Source organism: Triticum urartu, chromosome 2A (assembly GCF_056163025.1).
Source record: "Triticum urartu cultivar PI428250 chromosome 2A, HENAU_Tu73, whole genome shotgun sequence".
Taxonomy (NCBI): Eukaryota; Viridiplantae; Streptophyta; class Magnoliopsida; order Poales; family Poaceae; genus Triticum; species Triticum urartu.
In genome coordinates, this window is record NC_141874.1 from 5,188,270 (window position 1) to 5,213,642 (window position 25,373).

General features: G+C 49.0%; 1 pseudogene; it reads left to right on the forward strand.

The window, feature by feature from the left end:
• Positions 1-11,331: 11,331 nt before the first annotated feature.
• Positions 11,332-13,638, forward strand: LOC147982721 (protein FAR1-RELATED SEQUENCE 5-like; annotated as a pseudogene).
• Positions 13,639-25,373: the final 11,735 nt, after the last annotated feature.

The following is a 25,373-nucleotide window of genomic DNA, read 5'->3' on the forward strand; positions in this document are numbered from 1 at the left end:
GGTGGTGCAGAGGCGGCGAGAGTAGGCGGCGGACAGAGTGTAGAGGGAGCGCCTTCTTTATACCGAGCGCCGGCTGCGGCGCGCACGCGAACCTTTCTCGCACGGTGGAGCGCCAAAACCAGCGGCCGCTTTTCCCGCGCGCGCGAACCTTTCCCGCGCGCTGGAGCGCCAAAACCAGGGCGACGGCATGATCTTAAACGCGTGCGGTCATGAAATGGGTCGGTCCGTTGGGCGCACTTCCGACCCAAAACTAAAAGAGGGCGGACGGCGGGCAAGCGGCCGACTCAAACGAATAAAAAGCGACAAAAACACCGTCCGTTTGGGTCGACTCATTGGAGTTGCTCTTAGGCTTAAACTCGCCCAGGCTTCACAAAAAATTCTGGCTCCGCCACTGATGCACCGGGAGATTTGTTGAGAAGAATCCCAAATCTGCAAATGTAACATGGAGAGGAACGCTATTCTAATCCACTGGTACAAATATGGCAGTGTAGCATGATGGTGTCATAAGGATTGAACAGAATACGTTATACATAGATGAGATCGTGGCCTCGATGATGCAAATATCTTTTTGCTTTGTTTAAAGCATTTTGGCTTGCATGAGCGCGTCCGCATTCCCGCATGTTGTGAGAAAACGAACGCGGCAAACCGTGCGTGCTCGTCGAGCTTGTCAACGCGGCAAACCGCATGTTGTGTACGTCTAACAAGTGAAGTTTACAAAATGATTATTACAGTACTAGATTAAAATATAGCATAGTTTATTTTATTTTTGATGATTTAGATCCTTGTTATTTTTTATTTATATGGTCAAATTTAGAAATATCTGATGGCTAGTAGTACCAAGCCAGGATATACATGGTTGAGCACCCAAACTCTTGACGCACAAGAAAACAAGATTTACACCTCTCTGTTTCCCTTGGAACTCGGAACAGGAGTTTGGCCGGCGTGATCACACCAAACCTTATCCTGACATTATGCTAGTAGATAGACTTCACGGCATGATCTGTTTACGATCGAGTACAACTGCAATTGCATACGATCTCTGTCATCCCTAGATCCGATGGGGTGCATCACATCATGCGCGTCTCGGTCATCCGCCACGGTGAGGGCCAGCCCGTGGACCGATCTTCCGTCGGATCTACTCCTTGAAATCTCCGGCTGCCTACAGCACGCCGCCGACGTGGTCCGCTTCTACACCGTCTGCAGGTCGTGGCGCCTCGCCGCCCCAGCGTCCAGCCGTCCCAAGTGCCTGCCGTGGGTTCTCACTTCGTGCGACTGCGAGATCGTGCACTCCGTCGTGGACTTTCGTTGCTCCGTCGAAACACCCACCTACCGCCGCATCCATGGCGATGATACGCCGACCTGCCACCATGATGTCATCATCGCAAAGCCACGAGGGACACCACGGAACCATACCAGGAACTGGGTGGCTAGCACGGATGGCATGACTGCCTGGATCTTTGTTGCTCTTCCTGAGCCAAGACTCATCAACATTTTGACCCGAGCTGTCACCCTCCTACCTTCCTTACCAGATGAAGCAAGGATGTCGATGGAGGATTTCCGTGGTATCATCGACGTCAATGGCACCCTTTTCCTGTACAACTTTGAAACCAGGTTCCGCATGCTCTGGCATGAGGCGGCCTTTACCGCGGCTATCTTGTGTCCTGGTGATGCGGCATGGAAGGTCATGAAAAAGACACTGGATTTGTCGGCACAACCTTATGCCACATATCATGATCGCAAAGAGAGAAGACGGCCTTATCCCCTGGCGGCTACGCTAGGGTTCCCCTTATCCCTGGCGGCTACGCTAGGGTTCCCCTTGATCCACCCAACTCCACCTAAAACTCACGCCAGATCCTTGCGTAAAGGCCTTCGGTGTGATTCCCCGTGTTTGTGCTCATCGAGGAGGCGATTGCATGTCGACTGCAGGGAACGGAACGATGTCCTCGGATGCCGCGGCGACGACGGCGGCGGCGGCGGAACAGGCATCTGGAAGTTTCAATGACGATAGGGGCCGTGATCACGGTGCAGTACTAGAGGACAGGTTTGCTGGACTTAACCTCCGTGGGGAGGAAGAAGAGGAATTAGACTTATCTGGAGAGATTGAAGATCTGGTTGCTGAGACAAGATGGGTGGCGATCTTTAGGGTTCACACCCGAAAGCCATTCAGCCATGTGGCTCTGTTCAAGGCTATGAGAAACACATGGATCCCTGAACAGGGGGTGATTTTCAAGGCTAAGAAGGATAATCTCTTCCTGGCTCAGTTTATGTGCTTGGGGGATTGGAATCGTGTTATGAATGGTGGCCCATGGATATTTAGGAACTCAGCTGTTGTTCTGGAGGAGTATGATGGACTGCCGAACGTAGAAGAATACAAATTGGATCGTATCCCGGTATGGACGAGGATTATGGGCCTCCCAGAGGGCCTGATGAAAAAAACTGAGATCGCGGAGAAAATTGCAAAGAAGGTTGGTGTTCCCCCCATCAAGGTCGTTGTGAATGAAGGGCGCATTAACCCAACGAAATATTTGCGAGCTCGAGTGTTTGTTAAACTAGAAACATCCTTGGTCCGTTTTGTTCCTCTTACTCTGAAGGAGCTTAAGAGATACCCGGTGGAGTATGAAAAACTCCCCGATTTCTGTGATTTTTGCGGGCTGATTGGTCACGTAGTAACTGAATGCGGTGATGGCATCCACAGGCCTGAAGAATGTGAATGGGGAGAATGGTTACTGGTTAACTTTGATGCCACCAATGGCCGAGGCAGGGGGTCAGGCAGAGAGGAAAGGACTGCAGGAGATGGAAGGGGTTTTGACAGAAGGGATAGAAACCCACGAGAGCAGAATCTGAATGAGGACAGAGATATGGAGATGGACTCAAATCAAGGGGTTGTTATACCCAATGCTCGGAAGAGGTTAATAGGACAGGATGGCAAAGTTAATAGTCCAAGTAGTGGCACATCTTGGCTTCCTGGTGCCCCCCCCCCCCACCGGGTTTTGTCAATGACAAGGTGCAATTGTTGGAAGGCAATGGAAGTGAGACTATTGATAAGAGCACGATGAGCACCCCACAGAAGATTCACGATCCTAAGCGAAGGAGAGCAGATCATCAGGAAGAGACAGCTACAACCAGTATATCGGCGACACCCCTAGAGGGTGTTCTCCGGGACCAATGAAAATAATCAGTTGGAACTGTCGGGGCATCTTGGGGGCCCTGACAGTTCGCTCGCTTCTGGATATACAGAGGCGACATGAACCCGATGCGTTTTTCTTGTCCGAGACGCATTTGGATGATACTAGGGCAGAGGTTCTGATGAAAAGGCTGCGGATGGACCATAGAATTACGGTCCCTAGTGTAGATGGAAGAAAGGGTGGCTTGCTTTTAGTCTGGAAGAAGGAGGTAAGGATCTACTCCCGGGCTGCCACCCTAGATTTCATTGATGTTTCTGTTGAAGAGGATAATGGGGATGAGTGGAGGTTAACTGGGATTTATGGCGAACCAAGCTGGGATAACAAGACTCGCACGTACCAATTACTTCGAGATCTACACGCCCAATCCAGGTTACCATGGGTTGTGATCGGCGATTTTAATGAGATCCTTCTCTCCTCAGAGAAGGACGGAGGTGCCCCTCGACAACAATCTCGTCTTAAAGCCTTTCAGGACACCTTGTCTGATTGTGCGCTAGAAGACTTGGGGTACGAGGGTGATGTTTTCACGTGGTTCCGTGGAGGACTGCGAGAAAGACTAGATCGGGCAGTGTCAAATGCAGAATGGATGAGGCTACACCCGTGGGCAGGCCTGTGCAACTTGGAGCTAGGTAAATCAGACCACAGGCCGATCTGTTTGGACACTAACCACCTTGTTGGAGTGGCAGAACATGCACCATCCTACAGAAGAAAATTTGAGGCAAGGTGGCTAGCTGAGGAGACTGTGGAAGAGATTGTTAAAACGGCGTGGCAAAAGGCTGCCGCCCGTAACATTGGACCGGGAGTGGGTGCTAAACTTTCTGCGGTGCATCAGGATATGCATGCCTGGGACCGAAGGGTGCTAAAGGAGCCCCGCTCAAGACTCAGGAAGGCACAGAGAGAGCTCGAATCGCTCTCAAGGGCAATCCCGACTCCTGACGTCCGTATACAGCAGAAGGAGTTGTCTCTATTTATAGAAAATTTGCTTGAGCAAGATGAAGTATATTGGATGCAGAGAGGCAAGGTTAGCTGGCTCCGGCGAGGAGACCGTAATACTGCTTACTTCCATCAATCTGCCTCGGCACATCGATGGAAGAATTTAATTAAAAAGTTGAGAAGCAATAGTAATAATTGGGTAGAAGGAAACGACAACTTGAAGCCGTTGATTCGTGATTACTTTCAGGGTCTATTTACATCAGATATGGGGGAGGTAGATCAGGGCTTGCTAAATTCTGTAAAACCTGTGGTGACAAATGATATGAATAATATGCTTGTGGCTGAGTATACCAGGGAGGAGGTTCGCAAGGCTTTGTTCCAAATAGGTGACCTGAAGGCCCCGGGCCCGGATGGACTTCACGCTATTTTCTTTAAAAGATTCTGGCACATTGTGGGAGAGGAGCTAACAGATGAGGTGCTGAAAGCTATACGGGATAGGAAAATCCCTACTGGTTGGAACTCAACGAACGTGACTCTCATACCTAAGGTAAATTCCCCCGAGGTGATAACACAGTACAGACCAATAGGCTTGTGTAACGTGGTCTATAAAATTATTTCAAAAATGATTGCAAATAGACTTAAGAGGATTCTCCCTGACATTATTTCTCCAACACAAAGTGCCTTCGTACCGGGAAGGTTAATCACTGATATTGTGTTGGTAGCTTATGAATGTTTTCATGCAATCAAGAAAAAAACGTATGGATCAAATGGGCTCTGTGCGGTAAAGTTGGATATGAATAAAGCTTATGACCGTGTTGAATGGGGTTTTTTGGAGAAGATAATGCTGCAGATGGGGTTTCATGCGCAATGGGTAGAACTCATCATGGAGTGTGTGTCCTCAGTAACCTACGGAGTCAAATTTAATAACACCGAAACTGATGAGTTTTCTCCTACAAGAGGCTTGAGGCAGGGTGACCCTATATCACCTTATTTATTTTTATTATGTTCTGAAGGTCTCTCAAGTCTGCTTGCTCATGAACAGGAAATAGGAGAACTAGAGGGTGTGCGAGTGTGCAGGAATGCCCCCTCAATCTCACACTTGTTATTTGCAGACGACTCTCTGATTCTTATGAAGGCGGATACCCATAATGCAGATACTTTAAAAAGAGTTTTGGAGACATATTGCTCTAGTTCAGGGCAGGTGATCAGTAATACAAAGTCAAGTATATATTTGAGTCCGAATACAAATGTTCAAGTCAGGGAAAATATTTGCAGAGAATTGAACATCATGACAGAAGCTTTATCTGATACGTATTTGGGCTTACCGACTATGGTTGGGGTGGACAGAAGCGATTGCTTTCAACACTTGATTGATAGAGTTTGTCAGAGGCTAAAGGGGTGGAAAGAGAAAACACTCTCGATGCAAGGTAAAGAGATATTGGTAAAATCGGTTGCCCAAGCGATTCCTTCCTATGCAGTGTCAGTTTTTAAACTTCCAAAAGGAATCTGGAAATCTATTACTGATGAAATCGCTGGTTTTTGGTGGGGAGATGATGAAGAGAAGAAGAAAATGCATTGGTTTGCCTGGTGGAGGTTATGCATACCGAAGAAGGAAGGGGGATTAGGGTTTAGAGACTTGCACAGTTTTAATCTTGCTTTACTAGCAAAACAGTGCTGGCGACTAATCCAGAACCCGGATTCTTTATGTGCTCAAGTTCTGAAGGCAAAGTATTACCCGGACAGTGACATTTTGAGGGCGGGACCCAAGAAGGGCTCTTCTTACACTTGGCAGAGCATTGTGGCTGGCATTCAGACCTTCAAACGAGGTTGCATTTGGCGTGTTGGATCTGGAGCTAATATTGATATTTGGAATGACCCCTGGATACCATCTAGTGTTACTAGAAAACTGATTACACCAAGAGGTGCAACTATGCTATCAAAGGTTGAGGAGTTAGTAAATCCACATACGGGGCAATGGGACGAAGAACTAATCCGGGATATATTTTCACCGGTCGACGTCCACAGAATACTATAGATCCAGCTAAACCCCCACATGATAGAAGATTTTGTAGCATGGAATTACACACAGTCGGGTACATTCTCCGTGCGATCGGCCTATCATAGAGAATTTGAGCATCAATATGGTTCGCGGTGGCGGCGAGGGGATGGGCAAGGCTCAGAATATATCAACTCGGTGTGGAAGGATATGTGGAATTTGAAGGTTCCTGGGAAGATAAAACACTTTGGTTGGAAAGTCCTGCACGGTTCCCTACCTTGCCTTGGTGTATTGGCAAATCGCCATATCCCATGCACGGGACAATGCCCAGTCTGCTCAGTTGGAGTAGAAGATATACAACACTGCCTGTTTAACTGCCCACGAGCAAGATCGGTTTGGGAACAACTTGGCTTGGCGCAAATGTGCAAGAGGCGATGGCTGAGGACAGATCAGGTTCTATCACAATGGAAATCCTGTCGAAGCTTCAGGGTAATGACCATGAACTACCAAGGGCAGAACTTGCACTAGTGGCGGCCTGGTACATTTGGTGGCAGCGACGGCAGATCGCCAAAGGTATTGAGGTCCAAGATTCGTTGAGAACGGCTCTAGCGATTAGAGTTCTAACAACGAATTACTTGCGATCAGTGTCTCCCAAGGGCACATCAAGGACAGTTGATCATATTTGGAAGAAGCCAAACCGGGGGATAGTGAAGATTAATGTTGATGCTGCGTTCCAATATGAAACACTCTCGGGAGCGAGTGGGGCTGTGGCCCGGGATGATCGAGGAGATTTTATAGCGGCAACAAATTGGTTCTTTCCAGTAGTAACAGGGGTGGACAGCGCTGAACTAATGGCGATCAGGAATGGTCTCTACCTAGCAGCCAATATTGGGTGCATCACTGTTGTTCTGGAGTCAGATTCTTCATTTGTGGTGGACTCAATGAACCAAATCTATGATTATGTGGGGCCGGATATAGCTATCATCATGTAGTGTAAGCAACTAATGACAGACTTCGCGTCAGTATCATTCAATCACTGCTATAGAGAAGCTAACCAAGTGGCGGATGAACTAGCAAAGAACTCTTTCATGAAAAGGGTTTCTGGGTTTTGGGACGTGATCCCTGACTTTATTTCCAATCTTATTGTAAACGACATGTCTATTATTTAAGAAATAAAGTCTTATTTGCGGTCAAAAAAAAAAACATATCATGATCGCAATGTCATAGTGTGGGCCGACGATTCTATCTTCTGCTTCTTGATGATGCAGGACGTTGAAGCCAACGGCGCTGATATCAGCGGCAGCCTTGAGGCGGGGTGGAACTTAGAGGAGGAGGATATCAATTATTCTCATCAATGCAGCTACATCTTGGAGTCACATGGTGAGCTCTTGTGGACCTCCGTCCTAGTAAAATGGACTTGGAAACGTCATGGCTACGGCGACCCGGCACGCGCGCTGAGAGTGACCGTGCGTGTGATGCAAAAAGACTTGGGCAGCGGCAAGATGAAGTGGGTGAGGAAAGAAGGCTGGAGCCTAGGTGACCGCGTCCTGTTCCTTGGGTCTCCCGCTAGCTTCGCCATGAAGCTCGACGAAGGCAATGGCTGTGCCTACTTTGTCTATGGGGGTGGCGTGTTTAGATACAACTTTGTCCTCGGCGAGGCCAAGCTCATGAAGTGGCTGCGTTCAGGATGCTATGCTGGCCAGAATTGTGTGTGGCTTCGCCCCAGCCTGTCATTTACTCCAATCCAGAAAAAAAAAGACTTGAGGCTTGAAACAAGATGAGAAAGAATTAATTTCCTAAGTCAAAGGACAAATTATAGGGAGTACCTAGAACTCATCTAGATGAGATGTAATTTGGTCTCATTCACCTGAAAAACAAGAACGGATACAACCCACGTCAGCACACACGCATCTTATAGCATCACATCGAATGGCTATAAAAGATGAATAAGATCAAATTAAATCTCATCTAGATGAGTTCTAGCAAAACTGCAAATTTATAATCGATAGCTCTGCTTTCATTTTGTCTCACATTTTTTGGAAACAAAAAAAAAACTGTTCTTGTTCAGACCCTCTTGCTGTAAAGAAAATTATTCTTTGGTTGCAGGGCTTGAACTTAATTCTTTACGGAACGTAAATTGACAAGTGCACGTTTGAGAATGTGGCCACTTCAAAATTAAAATTGTACAATAGTTCTTCATGACTTTGTAATTTACTTGCAAACATGTGTATGCCATTCAGCTTTATTTAACGTATGTAAATTTCTTCTTCAGTATAACATGACCAGATTTGTACATCCCTGCCAAATTCCGTTATGTTTAATAATTGTGGACATCAATTTTTATATGCATTGGTAAAAGGTTATGAACCGAAATACTTCATAACAATGTGTCATACAAAAGAATCAGCATTGGTAGAATATGTTGTGGAATTTATCATTATTATTTGTAAAGGGAGGCAGTGAAAAGAATCAGCGTGATATATAGAAAATTGTTGTTGATTTGCCAGACATAAGCTGCTGGGCCTTCCTCCCTTAGGATCTTCTCCTCGACGTCCCAATTCACCTGCACAATCATGCAAAGATGAATGTGGATGCTAGAGTTATAAGATCAGGACACTTTAGAGCTGTGGGGTTAGTTTGTCGTGATCACATGGGACGCTTTTTGGGAGCATCCACCTTAACCTTCAGGAGCATATTGGATCTAGCGTGTCTAGAAGCACTTCCAGGTCGTGAAGCATTGGCCCTTGCAGATGGTCGCCTTATCCAAAAAATGACCATCGCTTTAGATTGCAAGGTGGTAGTGGAGGCTATAAGATAGGATCAACATCAAGCTATGGAGCAGTCATGCATGAAATAGCGAGCTGTGTTAGTTCTTTTATGGGAAGCGCTAGGCGCCATCCGAATGTAAAGTCTGATCGCTACATCCGCCTCTACAACCGTGCGATACAGCTAAGCATGACCCTCCGATCTCTGCCATAGCACACTCGGTACCGCTCGCCTCGCGCCAGCGCGTATAGCATGTTAATAACCATCACCGACTGATTTCAAACACTGGAAGCCTTCGCAGCACGACGCGGGTGTTGCCGTCAACGCATTATCGTGGTGGCCATAGAAGCATCGACCCACGTCTACAACATCGCCGCGACAATTGACACCGCCTCGACGTCGTAGCCGTTGAAGCGTCGGCCCATGCCTGCAACATCACTGCGACCGTCGACGCCTCCGCGACCGTTGACGCCACCTCGACGGGTGTTGCCGTCGAAGCATCGTCGTCTTGGCCGTCGAAGCAATGGCCGACGCCTGCAGCATTGCCACAACCGTTGATGCCACCTCGATCGTTGACACCGCCTCAACGGGTGTTGCCATCGAAGCATCGTCGTCTTAGCCATCGAAGCATCAACCCACGGCTGAAGCATCGCCAGATCGACACCGCCGCCTCGACGGGTGTTGCCGGCGAAGCATCATCTCTTGGTCGTCGAAGCATCAGTGGGCCGTTGAAGCACGCCGACAACATCAGCAAGATTGTCGACGCCGCCTCGACATCGTGAACGTTGCAGCCGAGTCACCACCAACATCGTCGCACCACGCCTCATCACCATGGCCGACAAAGCATGCCTCGCAACACCGTCACAACACACCCCCTGCATGGTCATCGAAGTATGACTCGCAAGTCGCAACATCACCGCGGCCTTCGTCGTTGAAGCACACCTTGTCACCGCGGCCGGCAAAGCATTGGCGCGCCGTTGAAGCACGCTTGCATCATCGGCGGGCTGTCGAAGCTTGACGCCATGGCCGTTGGAGCCGAGCTATCCACGCACCATCGCCACGTCAACCCCGAGCTATCCTCACACCATTGTCGCAACCGTCGATGCCGTTGAACCACACCTCGTCACCGTGGCCGGCGAACATGAGCCCTGCTCCAGTGCTCCCCCCTAACCTAATTTCGGAGGGGTATTTTTGTCCCTGCAAATTTGTTTTTTTCCTGGCCCGCCGCAGCCCAGATCCAAGCCCTGTCTAGCCCTGTATAACCCAGATCGTATACGTACAGTACCCTGGTTCAAAAAAAAAAAACATCACACGACCCCACGTTCACGTAAGACCTGCCGAATCCAATCATTCACGCGAGCAGCTCCATCAGTCTCGCGAGCATTGACGCAGCTCCATAAGTCACGTAGTAGATCTCCAGCGGCGGCTATCTCGTCGCCGGCGATCTCGTCGGACAGCGGGCGCGACAACGTCGTGAATCTCCAACGAGCGCGCACAGGTACCGCATCCCGCGTCCCCCCTCTAGTCTCGCTCGCGGCAACATCGAACGAACTGCCGCCGCCAGTGGTAGTGGTTAACCTAGCGGGGCGGGTAACCTAGCTACCCGGCGGCGCATGCGATCGTGGATCTTGTTCTGGTAGTGCTGCTCCTCGTGATCTGGGTTCACGTAGCGTCGGTTGCCGTCGGCTGTGCGCACCACCGGTATCGTTATTTGATGTGGCGGCTAACCTAGGTATCCGGCGGCAGAGGTAATCACAGATCAAGCTAGCTTTTGAGATCGTGCAGTTCCTCGCGATTGAAAGTGATCACGACGGGTGTCGTGGCCATCTTCCTTACTAAGTTGGGCAGATCTGAACGGCCTCGGTTGCGGTTGTTTACATAACATCCGTGATCGTGTGCTATGTGTTTTACATTTCATCATTGATAATGTTTGCACATGTGATGATACATAATATTGGTTGTAGGAAATGGCGGACGAGGAGTTAACTGGTATCATGGTAGACATGGAGTTTGGAGAACTGATGAAAGACTGGATAGAAGATTGGTCAGATGATGAAAATTCAGATCGTGAAGATCGGTCAGAGAATGGGAACGAATGGGACGATCTTAATGTGAGTGGCATTGTCATGTTGTAATTTTTTGGTGGCATCCGACAACATTAAATCTTTGTGTTGAAAATTTATAGATCGATGAGCTTAATGATGATCAGGAAAACAACTCGGAGCTCTCGAATGAAGATTACATTAGTCAGGTACGTAAGTGAAAAAATTTGTTGGCATGCAAATTGAATTTCTTCTGGAATATTATATGATAAGTAATTATGTATTTGTGTTGTATTTTTCAGTTCATTTTCGAATGTCATAATGTGTACGACTATTACGGTGAATCCGGACAGGCCTTAACGACGAATCATTAGATGCACCTGGTTCTGGGGAGTCTGAGTCGTCGGTCATCATGAGTGAGGTATGTGTGTAATCAATGTTCTATGGAAGTAAGTAATGTTAAACCTTAGAAATCTGTTTTCATGGCTGTGGTTTGATTGTGTAGGTGACACAGGATGATGGGGCAAAGAATGTCCAAGATACTGCCAGTGCAGATGATAAGAGGGATATGTTCATGCAGATAATGGAAATGACCTTTACGTCTCACGATGTTGCGTATGATTTCTACAACAGCTATGCTAGAGATAATGGTTTCAGCATTAGAAAGAATAAGGTCAGGTATAGCAAAACAGAGTCACGTCATATGCGTTATAGGCGGTTTGTTTGTTCAAGACAAGGGAAACGTGACAGCAAGTTGCTAACCGAGGAAGGACACAGCCGTAGGGTCAGAGCCGAGACACGCTGCTTTTGCGAAGCGCACCTGATCGTCAAGCTTGACCAAAAGCGTGGGGTTTGGTATGTTGTAAGTTTTGAGGACAAGCATAGCCATATGTTGGCAGGACCGGACGAGGTACCTTTTGTTTGGTCCCACAGAAAAATCAAAGAGTACCAGAAGCATGAGATAATGTCCATGGGAGCTGCAGGGATTAGAATTCACGACATGATGGATTGCTTCATCAGCAAACATGTATGGTACGGCGGTGTTGGTTTTACCAGGCGTGAAATATACAACCTTTGCGCCAAGGAGAAGAGGAAGCTGCTTTCAAAAGGTGATGCTGCCACAGCCATAGGCATCATGGCCAGTAGGAAACAGAGGGATCCTATCTTCTTTTTCGAGTACAGGCTAGATAAGGAAGGACATTTGAATAGGATGTTCTGGTGCGACTCCCAGTCTCGTCATGACTATGAGGACTTCGGCGACGTGCTTGTATTTGACAGCACGTACAAGATGAACCGCTATGGTATGCCATTCATACCTTTTGTTGGTCTTAACAATCACCGGAAGACCACTGTTTTTGGTTGTGCCATAGTTTCGGACGAGACCGAGGAGACATACGTGTGGCTTCTGCAAACTTTTTTGAGGTCCATGTGTCAAAAGATGCCTAAGAGTGTTATCACAGACGCCGACGCTGCGATGATCAAGGCAATTCGCGAAGTCTTGCCAGACATGTGGCACCGTATATGTACGTGGCACATAGAGAAAAACATGAAGATTCACCTCAGTCACAAGTCCTTGAAGGAGTTCCGAACTCTTCTGTACTACAGCACGTCCACGACAACGTTTAAGGAGAGATGGCACGCATTTTCCAAAAGATGGCAGTCGGAAAAAACTGTAACATGGTTGAGGCGGATGTATAAGAAGAGGAGACTGTGGGCCGCGGCATATCTAACTGAGGGGTTTTGGCTTGGCATGAAAAGCAACCAGCAGAGTGAAAGCCTGAACTCATGCCTTCACCTCCAGCTAGACGGTGAAATGACCCTGGTGGATATGATTTTGCACTATGAGAACGCCGTTGTGCGTATCCGTGAAAACGAGGCGCGAGATGACTGCACGGCCTCACAGAGTTTACCGGTGCCAGTTACTAGCTCGAGGGAACTTGAGATAGCTGCTTCTCACGTCTTCACTCCAGCAAACTTCTATATGTTGCAAGATGATCTTAGAAAAATTGACGGCATGGAGATTGTAGAAATTAAGCTGGGAGACGGATCACAGCAGTACATCGTGGCCTGGAAGAATAACCGGAAGCGCCGTTTTTGGGTGGAGTATACACCAGTAAATTCCGCAGAAACTATAAGGTGCAGCTGCAGAAGAATGATTCGAAAGGGTCTACCTTGCAAGCACATATTCCATGTACTGAAGCACTTGAACATATATGAAATACCAAAGTGTTTAGTTCTTATTCGGTTCACGAAAGAAGCAAGGTTGGGACTGCCCGCGAGGCGCACAAGCGATCTGTTGGGATTTGGTTGGACTGGGGCCGGGGAAAGAATGAAATATAGCCAGGTCAGTGTGTTCGCGTCTGAAGCTATGCATGCGGCATGCAAACACCCTGCTTTGTGGGATCAGTTACAGGAGAGTTTGAAGGCTGTGATAGCTAAGAGTCATGAGTATGATCTGCTACAGGAAAATTTGTTGAAGCAAAGAAATGACATCAGTAAGTGTGCAGTTGAATATGTGGACGATGGTTAAGGCAACATGATTGAGGTTAAAGATCCTATGAAAGTGTCAAGCAAAGGTGCAACAAAGGCAGATGAGAGCCGCCCTGTCTCGAAAAATGGTAGACCACTCTCTTTTGATGAGTTGAAAACCCGGTGCGGCGCTTGCAAATTGGTAGGACACACTAGACGTAGCAAGAAATGCAAACAAAATCAGAAGTAAGTGTTTGTATGCATTGTGGATTATTAAAGTTTGTATCATTCATTAACTTAGCTTGTCTTCTATCAGGTGCAGAAAAGTGGAGAAGGAACAAGAGTAGAACACTTGCTTCAATTATTTACTGTGTTAATCGGCCGACTCATACTTCGGCTAAGGTAGCTGTAGGCGCTTGTGTTTCTTTGGTTTGGAGGCTTTGGCCCCGTGATTGTATCCTTAGTGTATTAGCAGACGAGATCCCAGTCTTTGTTTAAATAAAGTAAAATGTTTCCCTGTAAACAAAAATCAAAAAAATTCTTTACTGTGTAATGACCGGGGTGGGAGGTAGAAAGAATATTATTGTACATTTCCCCTGCCCACGTCCTAAATGCCATTAAATAAGTAACTGTACCACTCTCCTCCCCACCACACACTCACCCACCTCCCACGGGCACCGGTTCGAACTCCCCTCTTATCCCCACCTACAGTAGATCGAGAATACCCTCACCGGCGACCGCTGCAGCCGCCTCCATGGAGAGAAGCCTCGGCTGGCAGAGAGCGATGATGGACCTCGCCGGAGGGGTGGCGCGCGCAGTTGACGGAGGTGTGCGGCTGGTTCCCCAGCACGGAGATGTTGGTCAACCACGCGCGTGGCCTCGTCAAAGTCCTCACCGACGCTGAGAGGAAGCGCGCCTTCCCCTACGGCCGCGGCGTCCCGCCGGCTGTCCTACTCGTGTGGGCAATGTGAGAGGCCACGCTGAGCAACTCCCCTGTTCAGCGCGCAAGGTGATGGACGTACCGCTGCACCACCATGACGCTGCGGCCAGATTCAGCACACGTCGCCTCGAGGGCGGACCGCGTCGACGTCGAGCTCACTGTCCCTGCGCCCGTCAGCCCGGACTACCAGGTCCGCCATGTGTCGAAGCAAGTGCTGCCATTGGACCATGAGGAGGGCGAGGAGGACGCTGTGCAGATGGTAGCGCCGGTCGCCTTCGAGGGTGGCAAGACAATGCCCATCGACGTCGAGCTCCTTCCCCTCCTCCCTGGCATAGTGAAGGTGGAAGAAGAGGAGGTGGCTCAGGATCACGTGGCGTAGCTGTCCAACAGAACGGTGGTAAAAAAGAAGGCTTCTCCGTGTGTGGTGCCCGCTCACGCCGCCTCAAATTTCTGAAGAAGTGAAGATGGGCACAGTTACTGAAGGAGGAGGAAGCTGCTGATTATCTTAAGTTAGATATGCTGTTATATGTTTCAGCATATAAGTTAACATTATTTTGGGTTTGATGTTGGTTAGGTATGCTGTTATATGTAAGCATATAAGTTAGGGATCCTCTTGAACTGATGGTGTGTGGATGTGTTCCAGAAACACATTGCTGGGAATGACTTCTCTTTTGGAGCCTATTTTAGCCAGATCATCAGCTGCTTGATTTTTCAGTCGGGGTATGTGATGAAGCTCTAACCCCTCGAATTTCTTCTCCAGTTTTCTCGCTGCATTGCAATAACCAGTCATGGCTGGACTTCTGACATCCCATTCCTTCATCACCTGATTAACCACCAAATCTGAGTCGCCATAGACCATGAGGCGACGGACGCCGAGTGAAATGGCCATGCGCAACCCATATAAAAGTGCTTCATATTCTGCCTTGTTGTTAGAGGAATCAAAGTGGATTTGAAGAACATATCTGAGTTTATCTCCTCTGGGGGAGACCAACACCACTCCGGCACCGGAACCATTCAGCATCTTGGAGCCGTCGAAGAACATAGCCCAATGCTCCGAGTGAATCTGAGTCGGCAGCTGTTGTTCAATCCACTCGGCGACGAAATCTGCGATTGCCTGGGACTTGATAGCTTTCTTTGCCTCAAACTTGATATCTAGGGGAAGGAGTTCAATCTCCCATTTTGCCACTCGACCAGTTGCATCCCTGTTATGCAAGATCTCTGACAATGGAGCGTCGCTGAAGACTGTAATGGAATGATCAAAGAAGTAGTGAGCAACTTTCTTTATGGTCATATAAATCCCATATACAAGCTTCTGATAGTGAGGATGTCTTTGCTTCGATGGGGTCAAGACTTCAGAAATATAATATACTGGGCGCTGAACTTTGAAGGTTTTCCCTTCTTCTTCCCGCTCGACCGTAAGTACCGTACTGACGACTTGTCCTGTGGCTGCAATGTAAAGCAGCAAAGGCAGCAAGCACCGGCTGGGTGGAGAGCAGAGCTTTGAGCTCTGCAAACGCTGCATCAGCTTTAGGAGTCCACTAGAACTTGTCGGACTTCTTCATCAATCGGTAAAGAGGCCATGCCTTTTCACCGAGACGAGATATGAATCGACTTAGGGCGGCCAAGCAACCAGTAAGCTTCTAGACGTCGTGCACTCGCACAGGACTTTTCATTCGGAGTATAGTGCCAACTTTTTCTGAATTGGCGTCGATTCCCCGTTCGGAAATGAGAAAACCGAGTAATTTTCCGCCAGGAACTCCGAATGTACATTTTGATGGATTAAGCTTGACATCATACCTCCTGAGGTTGGCAAAGGTTTCAGCAAGGTCAGTCAGCAGGTCGGAACCTTTCCGTGACTTGACCACAATATCATCCATGTATGCTTCCACGTTCCAACTGATTTGAGTGAGTAAACACTTCTGAATCATCCTCATGAATGTGGCTCCGGCATTCTTGAGGCCAAACGGCATGGTAACATAACAGAAGCACCCGAATGGAGTGATGAAAGCTGTCTTGATCTCGTCAAGTCCATACAGACGGATCTAATGATACCCGGAATAGGCGTCTAAAAAGGACAGTTGCTCACATCCCGCAGTCGAGTCGACTATCTGATCGATGCGAGGGAGAGGAAAATGATCTTTCGGGCAGGCCCGATTGATATGTTTAAAGTCAACGCACATGCGAAGTGACTTGTCCTTCTTGGGGACCATGACAACGTTGGCGAGCCACTCGGAGTAGTAGATCTCTCGGATGAACTCCGCTGCTAAGAGCCGAGCCACCTCCTCGCCAATAGCCTTTCTCTTCTGGACGGCGGACCGTCGGAGATGTTCCTTGACAGGTTTACTTTTGAGTCGACTCTCAGGCGATGCTCAGCCAGCTCCCTGGGAACACCTGGCATGTCAGAAGGCTTCCATGCGAAAATGTCCCAGTTCTCACGGAGGAACTGGATGAGCGCTTCTTCCTATTTGGAGTCGAGTGTTGTCGAGATATGAGTTGGAGCGGCGCTGGGATCAGTTGGGTGGATGTGAGCTGTCTTCGTATCGCCAGTCAACTGAAAAGCTGATTCTGTAGCGGGCTTCTTGGCTCGCAACAAATCACTCGGGTCTGCAGTCTTCTGGTATTCCTGTAACTCCACCACTGCCATCTGTGCGTCGGTGATCTTCGAACCTTTCTGAAAACATTCTTCCGCTTTCTTCCGATTGCCCGTAATGGTGATCACACCTTTGGGGCCAGGCATCTTCAATTTGAGATACACGTAACATGGTCGGGCCATGAAGCGTGCATAAGCCGGCCTGCCCAAAATAGCGTGATAGGCACTCTGGAAGTCTACAACTTCGAATGTCAACTTTTCTTTGCGGTAATTCTTGGAATCACCGGAAACCACATCAAGAGCAATCTGGCCGAGTGATTCAGCCTTCTTCCCAGGAATGACTCCATGGAAACTCATGTTGCTGGCACTGAATCTGGACATCGGAATGCCCATCCCTTTCAATGTCTCAGCGTATAGTATGTTCAAACCACTGCCACCATCCGTCAGGACTTTGGTCGGTCGAGTGCCTTCAACAACTGGGTCGACCACCAAAGCTTGCCTCCCAGGGGTGGCGATGTGCGTTGGGTGGTCGGACTGGTCGAATGTTGTGGTAGTCTGAGACCATTTCAGGTAACTAGGTGTCGCCGGGGCGACCATATTCACCTCTCGGTTAATAACTTTCAGTCGACTTTTGCTTTCAACATCGGCAAAAATCATCAGAGTGGAATTGACCTGAGGGTATTCGTCGTCACTGTCCTCTTTGTCCTCGACCTTGTCTGACTCCTTTTCCTTACCCTTGGGCTGCTTGCCCTGGAACTGCTGGATTAAGAGTTGACACTGTCGAGTGGTATGCTTCGGGTAAATGAAATTACCCTCTTCATCTTTCTTTGTGTGGACGAGACATGGTAAGTCCAACACATCATTTCCGTCCTGGTCTTTAACCTTTTTGGGGTTCCAAGGCCCTTTAGGTTTCCCTTTAAACTTTCCTTGGGTTAAAGCTAAGGCTTCCCCGGGAGCCGCTGGCTCGGCTTTCCGCTTCTGTTTCAGATTGGAATTTCCTCCAGTTTCTTGGGCGACTAACTTGAGCTTGCCACTCCTGAGTAATTCCTCATCTTCACCATTAGCGTACTTGGTGGCAATCTCCATCATCCGATTCAGGGACATATCTCCGGTTCAACCGGATTTCAAATTCAGTTCTCTGTACTTGACGCCTTCCTTCAAGGCACAAACTGCTTGGTGGTCAGGCACATTCTCCACCGAGTGATGTAACGTGATCCACCTCTGGATGTAATCTCTCAAAGTTTCATTCGGCTTTTGCACACAAGACCGCAGTTCCGTCAGTCCTGCCGGTCGCTTGCATGTGCCTTCAAATGTGGTGACGAACACTCGGGAGAGATCTTCCCAAGTGTAAATGATGCTAGGTGCTAACTGGTTTAGCCACACTCTGGCCGAGCCCTCCAACATGAGAGGCAGGTGCTTCATGGCCACTTCATCATTGCCGCCACCAATCTGGACGGCCACTCGGTAGTCCTCAAGCCAAGTATCGGGCTTGGACTCGCCAGTGAACTTACTGACTCCAGTCGCCAACCTGAAGTTGGGAGGAATCACAGCGGCCCTGATGGCTCTACTAAAGCACTCTGGCCCCGAAACATGTACCCTACTGCTGGTAGGTGCATCTCTGTCGTGACCTTCTCGGTGAGCCCTGTTCCTGTCGACCAAACCTTGGACGAGGATGGATCTCGTGTCAAAGCCTGGCCCTCTAGGGTCGACTGGAATCCTTCGCCCACCGCTATGAAGGCGCCTGTCATCCTGCTGGCGAGGCACATACGACCCGCTCCTCGGGGGGGGGGGGGGCGTGGGCACTCGACGTCGACCGTCACAATCGACTCGGTGATCATACTGCTCATGGTTCCCATACTGGTCACGCCGGTCTCCACGTCCCTCACGCCTCGGGGGCAATCTCGGGCTGTGAGCCGACTGGACTGTGTCCGCGGCAACGGATCTGCTATGAATCCTGTTCCGTGACTGAGAAACAGCGGAATTCTGATCTCCTGCTCCCCGGAGTAACGCTCTGATCTGCAGCAAGCCTCTGCCAGCCTCCGACTGGGAAGGCTGAATCGACTCCGCTATACGGGCCGCAGCTGCTAAATTCTGAATCGGAGTTCGATATACCTGTAGGGGCAGGAAGAGCTGACGTCGACTGGATTCAGGAACCCGTTGTCGCGCACGCTCATCGAGTGCTCGCTGGAGGTTCTCTAGTCGAGTGCGCTCGGCCAAGTTTGCCAGGCGCGCGTCCTCCAAGGCGCGAGCCTCGGGGGGTTTCTCCAACGATAGGAGTGTGCAGTGCATCCACGTTCCGGCGGCGAAGTTCTTCTCTCTGCAGCGACGTGAGAGGTTCGGGGAGATACTTCTCATGGGGACGCGACAGGTCGCCTCCTCCCGTGCCTCCGTCGGTGCGGGTAAAACCGGGAGGACTGGGCGGACCATTGACCATCAGAACCTCCGCTGCCGGATCGCTGCTGTCGCACTCGGATGCGGTCTCTGTGGAGCCAGTCGAACAGGCCGTAGAGGGATTCGTCGGGCTCGATCGACGCGACTTGAGGGATGGCCAACTGACGTGCCATCGCGTGTATCACCCACCGCTGAAGTCTCGACCGACCGGAGCGCTTGCGCCGGCGGGAAACGGGAAGGGAGGACAACACAGGAGCCGACCGGTAGGGGGTCGACGGTTGCCGCAGGAGTACGCCGCAGACGCACGCGCTAAAGTGTGTTGCCCCACGGACAGGGAGTGCGTCCACGTCGAGCGGAGCCTCCTGAAGCCAAGCGGAGTCGTCGGCGATGAACGTGAGCGCCCCGAGACGGATCTCGTGGCCCTCCACCAAAACTCCGCCGAAAACCATGATGATTCGGGTCGAAAAAGATCGCAACTCCTCCAACAAAACGCTAAAACACCGGCCCCAAGGTGGGCGCCAACTGTCGTGGTTCTAAGTCTGACAGTAGTGTAGGGGGGTAAGTATGGAGAGGCAAGATCTTAGCTATGGAGAAGTTGTAAGCACGCAAGGTTTACGAGTTCAGGCCCTTCTCGGAGGAAGTAATAGCCCTACGTCTCGGAGCCCGGAGGCAGTCGGCTGGATTATGTGAGTATGAGTTACAGAGGTGCGAACCCTTGTCTCGGAGGAGGGGGGTGGCTTATATAGAGTGCGCCAGGACCCCGGCCAGCCCACGTTATGAAGGGTTCAATGTACATTAAGGCAGGGCATTACTGGTAACGCTAGTAATAAAGTGCTATGATGACCATAAAAGCTACTTAATGACCGACCGTTAGCGTGCGGAGTGACTTTAGGTTTCTTGGCCGTCAAGTGGTTGGATCTTGGTCGAGTGATTGCTTCTTGGTCGAGTGTCTTCGAGTCTGTCGAGTGGAACACCTCCAAGTCGATTGAAAGGTGATTTCTCCTAGAGATGTCCTTGGGTAGGGCAGTTAGGACATGTCCATGACCCTACCCTAGGTACATAGCTTCATCACGTAGTACCAGGAACTCTACACAAGCCAAAGCTCAGCAGTTTCTGCAAATCATCCACAGAGGGGAAATCCACCTTAAAGACATTAGCTTCGAGACTAACCAGCTTCCACTGGAAATCACCCGGTGCCAGCTCCTGAAGCCTCCGGACAATCTGAGCCTCAGTCACTTCTCCCTGGGTTGCTTTCATAACCCCGGTGGTCAAGCTCTGTGTCTCCTCGGGAATCTCCCTCGCGGGCGGGGACTCAAAGAACAAAAGCTCTGCATAATATAGCCCATACATTGTCAGAGCCGGAGCCTAGTCACGCAATAACGGGCAGTCTCCCGAATTATGTGTTGGCTTGCCACACGAGTCACACAGCTCTGCCACGCACTCCGCAATGAAATGGCCCTTCTCACCACAATGGTAACAAAGCATCCTTCTCTTCTTGTGCGCCCACTTGGACGCCCTCTCTGAATCAGCCCTGTCAGACACCTCAGCCACAGTCTCAGGCACAGGAACCTCAACATTGGCCAGGGCCGTCACCACATCCACAGCCACAGTCTCTGTTCGCTGGACATCTTCAATTATTTCACTTGAATTTTGGAATTATCACATTGCTCCCTAAGAAAACGGATGCTGTGAGAATTGAGCAGTTCAGGCCGATCTGCCTCCTCAATGTTAGTTTCAAAATCTTCACCAAAGTCGGGACTAATAGGCTCACACAGATTGCGCATTCTGTGGTGCAACAATCCCAAACTGCTTTCATGCCGGACAGAAACATCCTTGAAAGGGTGGTTGTCCTTCATGAAACGCTCCATGAAATCCACTCCAACAAATTAGATGGAGTAATTTTTAAGGTGGATTTCGAGAAAGCGTACGATAAGGTCAAATGGTCATTCCTCCAACAGGAATTGCGTATGAAAGGTTTTGATGAAGCCTGGCGCAGGCAGGTCGAGTCATTTACGCAAAAAGGGAGTGTGGGAATTAAAGTGAATGACGATATAGGTCATTATTTCCAGACACATAAAGGCCTAAGACAAGGAGATCCGATGTCCCGTATCCTATTTAACATTATGGTCGATATGTTAGCAATTTTGATAGGAAGGGCTAAGGACAATGGTCAAGTGGGTGGCTTGGTACTGTTCGAAATATGCCCTAGAGGCAATAATAAAAGCATTATTATTATATTTCCTTGTTCATCATAATTGTCTTTTATTCATGCTATAATTGTGTTATCCGGAAATCGTAATACATGTGTGAATACATAGACACCAACATGTCCCTAGTAAGCCTCTAGTTGACTAGCTCGTTGATCAACAGATAGTCATGGTTTCCTGACTATGGACATTGGATGCCATTGATAACGAGATCACATCATTAGGAGAATGATGTGATGGAAAAGACCCAATCCTAAACATAGCACAAGATCGTATAGTTCGTTTGGTAGAGTTTTTTCCAATGTCAAGTATCTTTTCCTTAGACCATGAGATCGTGTAACTCCCGGATACCGTAGGAGTGCTTTGGGTGTGCCAAACGTCACAACGTAACTGGGTGACTATAAAGGTACATTACAGGTATCTCCGAAAGTGTCTGTTGGGTTGGCACGAATCGAGACTGGGATTTGTCACTCCGTATGACGGAGAGGTATCTCTGGGCCCACTCGGTAATGCATCATCATAATGAAGCTCAAAGTGACCAAGTGTCTGGTCACGGGATCATGCATTACGGTACGAGTAAAGTGACTTGCCGGTAACGAGATTGAATGAGGTATTGGGATACCGACGATCGAATCTCGGGCAAGTAACGTACCGATTGACAAAGGGAAATGTATACGGGGTTGCTTGAATCCTCGACATCATGGTTCATCCGATGAGATCATCGAGGAGCATGTGGGAGCCAACATGGGTATCCAGATCCCGCTGTTGGTTATTGACCGGAGAGCCATCTCGGTCATGTCTGCATGTCTCCCGAACCCGTAGGGTCTACACACTTAAGGTTCGGTGACGCTAGGGTTGTAGAGACATGAATATGCAGTAACACGAAAGTTGTTCGGAGTCCCTGATGAGATCCCGGACGTCACGAGGAGTTCCGGAATGGTCCGAAGGCGAAGAATTATATATAGGAAGTGCAGTTTCGGCCATCAAGAGAGTTTCGGGGGTCACCGGTATTGTACCGGGACCACCGGATGGGTCCCGGGGGTCCACCTGGTGGGGCCACCCATCCCGGAGGGCCCCATGGGCTGAAGTGGGGAGGGGAACCAGCCCATAGTGGGCTAGTGCGCCCCCCTTGGCCCACTCCCTGCGCCTAGGGTTGGAAACCCTAGGGTGGGGGCGCCCCACTTGCCTTGGGGGCCACTCCACCCCTTGGCCGCCGCCCCCCCTAGGAGATCCCATCTCCTAGGGCCGGCGCCCCCCCTTGGGGAGCCTATATAAAGGGGGGAGGGAGGGGCAGCCGGACCCTTGACTCTTGGCGCCTCCCTCTCCCCTGCTACACCTCTCCCTCTTGCAGTAGAACAGCGAAGCCCTGCTGCGGTGACTCCTGCATCCACCACCACGCCGTCGTGCTGCTGGATCTTCATCAACCTCTCCTCCCCCCTTGCTGGATCAAGAAGGAGGAGACGTCACGCTGACCGTACGTGTGTTGAACGCGGAGGTGTCGTCCGTTCGGCGCTAGGATCTCCGGTGATTTGGATCACGTCGAGTACGACTCCCTCATCCCGTTCTTTGAACGCTTCCGCTCGCGATCTACAAAGGTATGTAGATGCATCCGATGACTCGTTGCTAGATGAACTCCTAGATGGATCTTGGTGAAACGAGTAGGAAAATTTTTGTTTTCTGCAACGTTCCCCATCAGTGGCATCATGAGCTAGGTCTATGCGTAGTTCTTCTTGCGCGAGTAGAACACAATTTGTTGTGGGCGTAGATTTGTCAACTTTCTTGCCGCTACTAGTCTTTTCTTGCTTCAGCGGCATTGTGGGATGAAGCGGCCCGGACCAACCTTACACGTACGCTTACGTGAGACCGGTTCCACCGACTAACATGCACTAGTTGCATAAGGTGGCTGGCGGGTGTCTGTCTCTCCCACTTTAGTTGGAGCGGATTCGATGAAAAGGGTCCTTATGAAGGGTAAATAGAAGTTGACAAATCACGTTGTGGCTTTCACATAGGTAAGAAAATGTTCTTGCTAGAACCCTATTGCAGCCACGTAAAACTTGCGACAACAATTAGAGGACGTCTAACTTGTTTTTGCAGCAAGTGTTCTGTGATGTGATATGGCCAAAGTTGTGATGAATGATGAATGATATATATGTGATGTATGAGATCATGTTCTTGTAATAGGAATCACGACTTGCATGTCGATGAGTATCACAACCGGCAAGAGCCATAGGAGTTGTCTTTATTTTTTGTATGACGTACATGTCATTGAGAAACACCATGTAAATTACTTTACTTTATTGCTAAACGTGTTATCCATAGTAGTAGAAGTAATAGTTGGCGAGCAACTTCATGGAGACACGATGATGGAGATCATGATGATGGAGATCATGGTGTCATGCCGGTGACAAGATGATCATGGAGCCCCAAGATGGAGATCAAAGGAGCTATGTGATATTGGCCATATCATGTCACTATTATTATTTGATTGCATGTGATGTTTATCATGTTTTTACATCTTGTTTACTTAGAACGACGGTAGTAAATAAGATGATCCCTCATAATAATTTCAAGAAAGTGTTCCCCCTAACTGTGCACCGTTGCGACAGTTCGTTGTTTCGAAGCACCACATGATGATCGGGTGTGATAGATTCCAATGTTCACATACAACGGGTGTAAGACAGATTTACACATGCAAACACTTAGGTTGACTTGACGAGCCTAGCATGTACAGACATGGCCTCGGAACACAGAAGACCGAAAGGTCGAGCATGAGTCATATAGAAGATACGATCAACATGAAGATGTTCACCGACGTTGACTAGTCCGTCTCACGTGATGATCGGACACGGCCTAGTTGACTCGGATCAGGTTATACTTAGATGGCTGGAGGGATGTCTATCTGAGTGGGAGTTCATTGAATAATTTGATTAGATGAACTTAATTATCATGAACTTAGTCTAAAACCTTTACAACATGTCTTGTAGATCAAATGGCCAACGTTGTCCTCAACTTCAACGCGTTCCTAGAGAAAACCAAGCTGAAAGACGATGGCAGCAACTATACGGACTGGGTCCGGAACCTGAGGATCATCCTCATAGCTGCCAAGAAAGATTATGTCCTACAAGCACCGCTAGGTGAAGCACCTGTTCTCCCTGCAGAACAAGACGTTATGAACGCTTGGCAGACACGTTCCGATGATTACTCCCTCATTCAGTGCGGCATGCTTTACAGCTTAGAACCGGGGCTCCAAAAGCGTTTTGAGAGACACGGAGCATATGAGATGTTCGAAGAGCTGAAAATGGTTTTTCAAGCTTATGCCCGGGTCGAGAGATATGAAGTCTCCGACAAGTTCTTCAGCTGTAAGACGGAGGAAAACAGTTCTGTCAGTGAGCACATACTCACTATGTCTGGGTTACATAACCACTTGACTCAGCTGGGAGTTAATCTCCCGGATGACGCGGTCATTGACAGAATCCTTCAGTCGCTTCCACCAAGCTACAAGAGCTTTGTGATGAACTTCAATATGCAGGGGATGGAAAAGACCATTCCTGAAGTATTTGCTATGCTGAAATCAGCAGAGGTAGAAGTCAAAAAGGAACATCAAGTGTTGATGGTGAATAAAACCACTAAGTTCAAGAAAGGCAAGGGTAAGAAGAACTTCAAGAAGGATGGCAAGGGAGTTGCCGTGCCCGGTAAGCAAGCTGCCGGGAAGAAGCCAAAGAATGGACCCAAGCCCGAGACTGAGTGTTTTTATTGCAAGGGAAGTGGTCACTGGAAGCGGAACTGCCCCAAATACTTAGCGTACAAGAAGGCCGGCATCACGAAAGGTATATGTGATATACATGTAATTGATGTGT